The following is a 9,539-nucleotide window of genomic DNA, read 5'->3' on the forward strand; positions in this document are numbered from 1 at the left end:
GGGCTCCAGTGATAGTTAACTTTGTGGAACATTCTCCCATTTCCCTACTGCATCTTTGGAGCTCAGCCACAGTGATCTTGAGATTTCTCTTTACCTCTCTCACCAAGGCTCTTCTCCCACGATTGCTCAGTTTGGCTGGACGGCCAGGTCTAGGAAGACTTCTGGTGGTCCAAAAATTCTTCCATTTAAGGATTATGGAGGCCACTGTGTTGTAGGAACCTTCAGAACTACAGAAATTCTTTTTGTAACCTTGGCCAGATCTGTGCCTTGCCACAATTCTGTCTCTGAGCTCCTTGGCCAGTTCCTTTGACCTCATGATTCTCTTTTTGTCTGACATGCACTGTGAGCTGTGAGGTCTTATATAGACAGGTGTGCGCCTTTACAAACCAAGTCCTATCAGTTTAATTAAACACAGCTGGACTCCAATGAAAGAGTAGAACCATCTCAAGGAGGATCTCAAAGAAATGGACAGCGTGTGACTTAAATATGAGTGTCTGAGAAAAGAGTCTGAATACTTATGACCATGTGATATTTCAGGTTTTCTTTTTTAATAAATTTGCAAAAAATTTCTACATTTTTTTTTTCAGTCAAGATGGGGCGCAGAGTGTACATTAATGAGAAAAAAAGAACTTTTTTTAATTTACCAAATGGCTGCAATGAAACAAAGAGTGAAAAATTTAAAGGGGTCTGAATACTTTCCACACCCACTGTAATTAATTTGCCTTTTATTGCATGAAATAAGTATTTGATCACTGAACAACCAGGAAGAATTCTGTCTCTCACAGAGCTGTTAGTTTTTCTTTAAGAAGTCCTCCTACTCAGTCTATAAAAGACATCTGTCCACACACTCAATCACACCCCAACCTCTCCACCATGGCCAAGATCAAAGAGCTGTCTAAGGACAAAATTGTAGACCTGCACAAGGCTGGGATGGGCCACAAGACAATAGGCAAGAGGTTTGGTGAGAGGGCAACAACTGTTGGCACAATTATTAGAAAATTAGAAAATGGAAGAAACACAAGATGACTGTCAATCTTCCTCGCCCTGGGGCTCCATGCAATATCTCAAACATTACTGCAAGGTCCCCCTTCTCACACCAGCACATGTCCAGGCCCGTTTGAAGCTACCCAATGATCATTTGGATGATCCAGAGGAGGCATGGGAGAAGGTCATGTGGTCAGATGAAACCAAAATAAAACTTTTTGGTATCAACTCCACTCGCTATGTTTGGAAGAAGAAGAAGGATGAGTACAACCCCCAATAACACCGTCCCAACCGTGAAGCATGGTGGGTGAAACATAATGCTTTCGTGGTACTTTTCTGCAAAGGGGACAGGACTAAAGCACCAAATTAAAGAGAGGATGGAGGGCATCATGTATCGTGAGATTTTGGCCAACAATTTCCTTCCCTCTGTATGAGCATTGAAGATGGGTCGTAGCTGGGTCTTCCAGCATGACAAAGACCAGAAACACACAGCAAGGCCAACTAAGGAGTGGCTCCGTAAGAAGCATTTCAAAGTCCTGCAGTAGTGGCCTAGCCAGTCACCAGACCTGAACCCAATAGAAAATCTTTGGAGGGAGAAGAACTCAATGTTGCTCAGCGACAGCCCTGAAACCTGGAGATTTGTATGGAGGAGGGGGCCAAAATCCCTGCTGCAGTGTGTGCAAACCTGGTCAAGAACTACAGGAAACGTCTGACCTCTGAAATTGCAAACAAAGGTTTCTGTACCAAATTAATTATGTAGAAATTATACAATGTGATTTTCTGGATTTTATTTTTAGATTCTGTCTCTCACAGGTGAAGTGTACCTACGATAACAATTACAGACCTCTCCATTCTTTGTAGGAGGGAAAACTTATAGAATGCTCAGTGTGTCACATACTTACTTTCCCCACTGTATATAGATGAATATATCATCACGTCTGACTGTCTGATGCCTCAGTTTTTAGAAATGTTACCTAAAACGTATCCCCGGCATTAACACTCCCAGTGAGTCCCAGTACAGTGCCAGTATGTACAGAGCAGTCCCACTCCACATCCTCACTACTGTCTGGAATTCCAGCAATGTGGCCGCCCCTTTAAGAATAACAAGAGAAGTGAATGGACTCATAAAGGCAACATGGATGGCAACTAATGAAATACGGTATATAAGGAGAGAAGAGAGAGAATCTACGTCATCCATTGTTCCATCCCATGTCACATGACTTGGCGAAGAAGACACAATTCTAACACTCCGAGGGTCTGAATTATTACTGCATCTGCACTTTTTTGGGGTGGGGGGGTCCTTGTTCTTGTCTTTTTTTTACACTTGTTTTTCATTTTTGCCTTTTGTAGTCTATTTTAGGTGTTTGTCTTTATTTGTAAGAAAAAAAAAATAAAAAATTGCTAATTTTTGCGCCAATATAGAAACTCCTTCCACTGGAGTACTTTTATATAAGCCTGATACTTTATTACTTTATTTATTTATAACCTTTGGTGCAAATGTTGAGCTACTTTGTGAAAAAAATGAATATTCAAGGGAGCGGCGGGAATAAAATAAAAGCAAAAAATGATCACTTTGGATCGGTGGTCGACCTTTCTTAAAAAGAGTTTATAACAAGGAGTTTATTCCAAAATGCCACCGATCACTGCACAAATGTTTTGGAGTTTATGACGCGGTTTTGGCAGCGGGTGTTGGAGACGATAACCCTAAATTCATGCAATGGTTAATAAATGCTGCTACAAAGAACAAGGTGTTTGCTACATATCCTGCGTCCTGTTGACAAATAACGCCTGATACTTTGTATACACAATGCAGGCTGCTCGGCTGAGGCACTGGGCTTCTTGCAGAAATGTCTTTTTGCTGCACTTATCTATTATTGGAAACTTGTTTAAATAAATGAAAAAATATTATTATTATTATTATTATACAGATGTGTTATTTTCAAACACTACATAAGCAGTAAGCTCCCTCTAGTGGTGGCTGCAGGTATCCAAAAATGTTATCATTTTACTCGATGGTCTCGATCATTAAAGGGAATCTGTCCGCAGATAATTCCAGGGATGCGTCACTTCATCAGCAGTTTGCTGTATTTTCTTTATAATCAATGTTTTATCAGCAGGAGATTATCATCGCAGGACTAGATGTCAGGTGCCAGGCAGTCCAGCTAATCTGTGTAACCCCGCCCCCACCACTGATTGGCAGCTTGAGGACAGTGCACAAAGGAAGCTGTCAATCAGTGCTGTGGGCGGGGCTATACACAGCTCAGGTAGACCTACAGCAGAGGAAACAAGAATTCTATCAAAATGACAGCAAGCAGCCAAGTAAGTGACACATCGCTGGAATCAGGGCCTCTGCAACTACATCGTGATGCTCTTGGATTACATGGGGTAAACCTGCTGACAGATTGACTTTAAGTTATGTTTTGTACGTCAGTCTTAATGAAGGGTGTGCCTGCGTAAGATCGGCCAAAGTCATTAGGAGGCACATCACTACTCTGATACTTTCGACAACTGAGTTTAGGCAGTAGATCGGGAGCTCTGGATTTGAATAATGAAGATCATTGTTATGATGTTAATTAGCAAAGAAAATGTCATCTATTTATAACTAATGATTAAGGACAATTATTTTAAAGGGGTTGTCGTCTTCCAGGAAATATTGATCCCTGAGCTCAGTTTGGCATAAAGAAAAAACGCACCACACTCACAATCCCCAGGTCCAGTGCTGAGGCTCTGCCGCTGCTCCCCATGTCTGCCATTGCTGACATCAATACGACAGTGTCAGTGAGCTCTGAATGGGCAGGGTCACTGTGCTCACTGCCATGTTGGGGAGGGAGAGTGTCTTGCTCTTTTATACCCCACTGAGTCTGGAGACCAATATTTCCTGAAAGATGACAACCCCTTTAAGCCTTTTTGACTATCCCTTTAATTTGGGGAATTCACTGTAATGTTCTTGTTCTACCCAGGAAAAGGGCCAATAGGTAATGTACCATTTACCTAAAGGATCGCCCTTTCCCAAGACTTTGGTTTAGGTTCCTTAAGAAATCAGTCATACATTAGATACATAAATCCTCGGATCGTCTTTCATCGTCCGTCAGTGTCATCTGTGATTTTCTCGTCTGATAACAATAAATAAATGACAATATCTTCTCTGATTCTAGTTTGCTTCTTTAACACTACTGTTTTTCACCAGAACTTTATCAATGGTTCTTCCAGCAACAATAACTTGCTGCTCTCCCCAAAATTGGCCGATGTGGTGCCCCCGTTTCCCTTTGATATTACTACTGGACTGACCCAATCCCACTTTATCTGTTACGACTCTGTTGTCGGGTATCCCAGGACCAGGGGCTCCTTCTCTGTCCCTAATGCTAGGGGCGCCCTAGCTCGCCCTGTTCCCTGGATTACTTCTGATAGTGAAGATGCCGGGGCCACGTACCTTGCCTTAGCTCCTGAATCTGCCCTCAATCTGTACCCTTCCACCACCCAGAGAAGAGGGGGAGTGGTAGTGTACCGTAATACACCAACCAGACTAACAAGGTAATACAAGCAAGGATAAAGGAAAATAATAATAATAATAATAATAATAAATTTTATTTTTATAGCGCCGACATATTCCGCAGCACTTTACATTTCAGAGGGGATTTGTACAGACAATAGACATTACAGCATAACAATAATCACATACAGTAGATTATAACAAATACCAAGAGGAGTGAGGGCCCTGCTCGCAAGCTTACAGTCTATGAGGAAAGAGGTAGACACGAAAGGTGGGTGGTAACAGTTGCCCTGATTGTATGAACCAGCCATAATGTTAAGTGTGTAACAGTACAGACACAGAGGGCTAATGGATGCATAAAGCATGTGGGAACATGATGCTGGGAACCTGGTTATGGTAAAACTTTTGGCTCTGCCACACAGGGATAGGTTAGGTTAATGTGTTGAGGCGATAGGCCAGTCTGAATAAATGCGTTTTCAGGACACGCTTAAAATTGTGGGGATTGGGGACTAATCGTATTGACCTGGGAAGTGCATTCCAAAGAATTGGCGCGGCACGTGTAAAGTCTTGGAGACGGGAGTGGGAGGTTCTGACTATTGAGGATACTAACCTCAGGTCATCAGCAGAGTGGAGGGCGCGGGTAGGGTGGTATACTGAAACAAGGGAGGAGATGTAGGGTGGTGCTGAGCCATGGAGGGCTTTGTGGGTGAGGGTAATAAGTTTATACTGAATTCTGGAGTGGATGGGTAGCCAGTGTAATGACTGGCACAAGGTAGAGGCATCGGTGTAACGATTGGTGAGGAATATGATCCTGGCTGCAGCATTCAAGACAGATTGGAGAGGGGAGAGTTTTGTAAGAGGGAGACCGATTAGAAGAGTTACAATAGTCGAGACGAGAATGAATAAGAGAAACAGTAAGAGTTTTTGCAGAGTCAAAAGTAAGAAAAGGTCGAATTCTAGAAATGTTTTTGAGGTGCAGATGACAAGAGCGAGCCAGTGATCGAATGTGGGGGGCAAAGGAAAGCTCGGAATCAAGTATGACCCCAAGACAGCGGGCATGTTGCTGGGGAGTAATAGTGGAACCACAGACGGAAATGGCAATGTCGGGTATAGGTACATTAGTAGCGGGAGGAAACACAAGGAGTTCAGTCTTTGACAGGTTCAGTTTCAGATATAGTGAGGACATGATATTAGACACAGCGTTTAGACAATCGCCAGTGTTTTCTAGAAAGGCTGGCGTGATGTCAGGAGAAGAAGCGTATAATTGGGTGTCATCAGCATAGAGATGGTACTGGAAACCAAATCTACTGATTGTTTGACCAATGGGGGCAGTGTACAAGGAGAAGAGGAGGGGGCCTAGAACAGATCCTTGAGGAACCCCAACAGTAAGGGGAAGGTGAGAGGAGGAGGAACCGGCAAAAGAAACAGTAAAGGAGCGGTCGGAGAGATAGGAGGAGAACCAGGAGAGAACGGTGTCCTTGAGGCCAATGGAATGGAGCATAGTGAGGAGGAGCTGATGATCCACAGTGTCGAATGCTGCAGAGAGATCCAAGAGAATTAGCATGGAGTAATGACCATTTGATTTAGCTGTTAGCAGATCATTAGAGACTTTAGTGAGGGCAGTTTCAGTGGAGTGTAAAGAGCGGAAACCGGATTGGAGAGGGTCGAGAACAGAGTTTTCTGAGAGATAGCGGATAAGACGGGAGTGGACCAGGCGTTCCAGGAGTTTAGAGATGAAGGGAAGATTAGAGACAGGTCTATAGTTAGCGGCACAGTTTTGGTCGAGGGATGGTTTTTTAAGTAGTGGATGTATGATGGCATGCTTAAATGAGGAGGGAAAAATACCAGAAGAGAGAGAGAGGTTAAATATTTTAGTTAGGTGAGGGGTGACAGCAGGGGAAAGGGACTGGAGGAGATGTGACGGAAATGGGTCACTGGTGCAAGTAGTTGGGCGAGAAGATGCAAGGAGCCTGCTTACTTCTTCTTCTGTGACTGGTTCAAAATCAGAGAGTGAGTTAGATGCAGTGGGGGAGGGAGGACAGTGCATGGTATGAGGGGATTTGGAGATAATTTCCTGTCGGATCTGGTCAATTTTTTCTTTGAAGTAATTGGCCAGATCGTCAGCTCGGAGCTCCGTGGTTGGGGCCTGTACTCTTGGATTGAGTAGAGAATGAAAAGTGTCAAAGAGACGTTTCGGGTTATTGGACAGTGAGATGATGAGGGTGTTGAAATAGGTTTGTTTGGAGAGGTGAAGGGCAGTGTTGTATGTTCTAAGCATAAACTTAAAATGGATGAAATCAAAATACCAAATATACAAGCATATCCACATAAACAACAGAGGTAAACACTGGGGAGTGGAGGATGGGAAAAAGCATAGTAGGAGAAGGGGAATTAGCACACACCCAAAACCTAGCAATAGTCTCAGATAAATCCACCAAACGCTTTCTCAAACAACCACAACAACTCACCATATCCTAAACCATAGAGCAGGAAGCTACCTCTGACAATGAGTGCTAGCCAGGACCCAGTTTATATAGGAGATGGGAGTGGCTATCAGTGAACAGCTGAGAGCCTTAATGCAGGAAAGCTTCCAAGAGCTCTCAACTGAGCAGATTAACCCCTGCACTGCTAAAAGAAATCTGCACGGTTTAATATGAAGTTGAAGTGCTTCTAATCAGTGCTGGAGTAAGAGAAATCAGATGCTGCAGTCTTTTCACTCCTCTCTGCCACGGTAAACCCATGACATTATTCTACTGTCACCTATTGTTGTGCCTGCTGTTACCTATTACTGTTCCTGCTGTTACCTATTGCTTTGCCTGCTGCCCCTCTTCAGCAGTGTATTATTCCCTCTTGTATCCTGCTATCTGTCACTTTTCACTGTGCGAGTGCTGTCCTATTTTTACTGTGCCTGCTACTAACTATTGCTGCACCTGCTACCCCCTTTTAAGTGAAAACTTCCCTCTTCTACTGTGCCTGCTGCTCCCTTTACAGTTTTTTAGCACTTGCTGCCCCCTTGTCCTCTGCCTGCTGCCCCTTTCCAGGATGTGTACTTTCCCATGTACTGTGCATGCTGCCCCCCTTTATAATATGTACTGCCTCCTTTAATGGTGTATACTTCCTTCTTATATTGTGTTTTTGTTCCCTTTTACGGTGTATTCTGCCACCTTGTTTTCTGCCTGCTGCCCCCTTTCAGAGCATATACTTCGGTCCTGTACCGCGCCCTCTTTTATAATATACTGTATGCTGCCCCCTTGAATACTGTACTGTGCCCTCTTTTATAATATATGCTGCCCCCCTCTTAAGGTGCATGCTGCCCCTTTTACAGTCTATGCTTCCCCTTTCCTGCCAGTGTTGCCAATCTGAATAATGGGCCCTATTTTTACTGATTGCCCAGGAGTTTCCATGCGGTTGGCCGCTCTGCCTGGAGCCCCCTTTGCATTGTGAATACCGCCCCTATAACTGCACCTGCTCCTCGCTCTGTTCTCACTTCCTCAGTAAACTACAATGTTTTTGCTTTGATTATAAGAAGATTGGGGTAAGGATGGGCCCATGACAGTAGGAGGGACCCTCAACACTGGGCAGCCCAGGGGTACCATAGTGACCTTCCTGCCTTTGACATTCTCCACTAGTGACAGATGACAGAAAAATAGCTGCACTTAAATCTGCAGCGTCTGCACCATCACCGATAAAGCCACCAGATTGCGGCTGGTTGTAATGGACCATTGTACTGACATCTACAGTGACTGCACTTTAAAAACTTTTGATCTGTGACTGAGACGAGATGGTCGTCAGTGGCAGAGACCTCAGCTGGGGGGGCCGATGTCTAGCACAACGAAAAATGGGCTCTGAATTAATTTTTGGAATTAGATACATTTAGGTACAGCAGAGCTGAGTTTGTTTTGGATTTAGATACATTTAGGTACAGCAGAGCTGAGTTTGCCATTGTTTTGCACATGGTAGCAAATAACGCCCTCTTCTTTGCTACATGAGTATTTCCAGGATCCATGATTCTACATCCCGACAAGTAACAAACTACACCGAATACACTGTATATCCTTCTGCACAGCAACCTCCGAGAGGATATTGGGGAATCGCTTAGGTAGCAATTCCATAACATTCGGTCATTAATGGGATCGCTCTCGTTAGCTGCGGGAGGCATCTGATAAATCCGTGGGATTAAGAAGTTCTGCAGCTTCCTTGTCTATCTCATCACACTATGAACCAGAGGGTTGTGTACTGAGGGATTCACTGACGGGGGGGGGGGGGGGGGGGGGGGGACACAGACAGGAGGTGGCCCTGGTGCAAAAACAACATATGGGCCCTTTGTAATCCAATAACTCGTCATGATGCGCAATCCCACCTGCTTTATAGATAGACGTCCCCCCCCTTTACCTCTTCAGCCCTTTTGTGGTTGCACCAATCATATGAGGGATTGTACTTTAAGCAATTGTCCAATATTTTGTAAAAGGGGCACCAAACTGGACCGATGTGATCCAGAAGATGTGAGAAGTACGGGACGTTACTTACCGATCTGATCAGCTCCTGTGTTATATCAATGCTTGGAGGGATTGGATATGATCTAGTAGATGGAGCTCATAGATCCTGATGGTTTTGGGTATTTCTGCAGCATCCGTAATCCGGGAACCTCCCAGTGTCACCTGTCAGTGACTTGTACATTCATCCAGTGGCTCTGGAGCCTCATTCAGTCTATTCCATAGAACAGGACCCCCAGCACCACAAAAGCCCCCCACAATCTGGACCGCCTTGTCTGGGGGGAGGGCTGTGCAGTCTCTGACATCCAGATCACTTCTCAACTGTCTTGTTTCTTTTCGAATCCAGTGTGTGCTGTCGTCAGCGGCTGTCAGTGAGGTCACGCTTCCTGTCAGGCTGCAGCTAAGAGGCTTTCGTAGGGAGAGATGCAGCAGAGCCGAGAGGGTGAGGCGGCAGCGGCGGACACAGACAGAAGAGGGCCCCTGTGCAAGAACAATATATGGGGCCCTTTGTAGGCCAATAGCTCATCATAATGCACAATTCCACCTGCTTTAGATGGAAAAATGGGGCCTCC

At 44.5% G+C, this 9,539-nt stretch overlaps 1 protein-coding gene across 1 annotated transcript in view; it reads right to left on the reverse strand.

Annotated features, from left to right (window-relative positions):
* TMEM71 (transmembrane protein 71) overlaps window positions 1-9,283 on the reverse strand; it is a 44,625-nt gene extending 35,342 nt beyond the window's left edge. The window contains exon 1 of the mRNA XM_073590434.1: window positions 9,002-9,283. The gene's annotated coding sequence lies outside the window, so the exon portion shown is untranslated. The remainder of the gene's footprint in view (window positions 1-9,001) is intronic.
* Window positions 9,284-9,539: the final 256 nt, after the last annotated feature.

The sequence above is a fragment of the Dendrobates tinctorius genome, unplaced genomic scaffold, assembly GCF_039654945.1.
Source record: "Dendrobates tinctorius isolate UK_male_01 unplaced genomic scaffold, ASM3965494v1 ptg000116l, whole genome shotgun sequence".
Classification (NCBI taxonomy): Eukaryota; Metazoa; Chordata; class Amphibia; order Anura; family Dendrobatidae; genus Dendrobates; species Dendrobates tinctorius.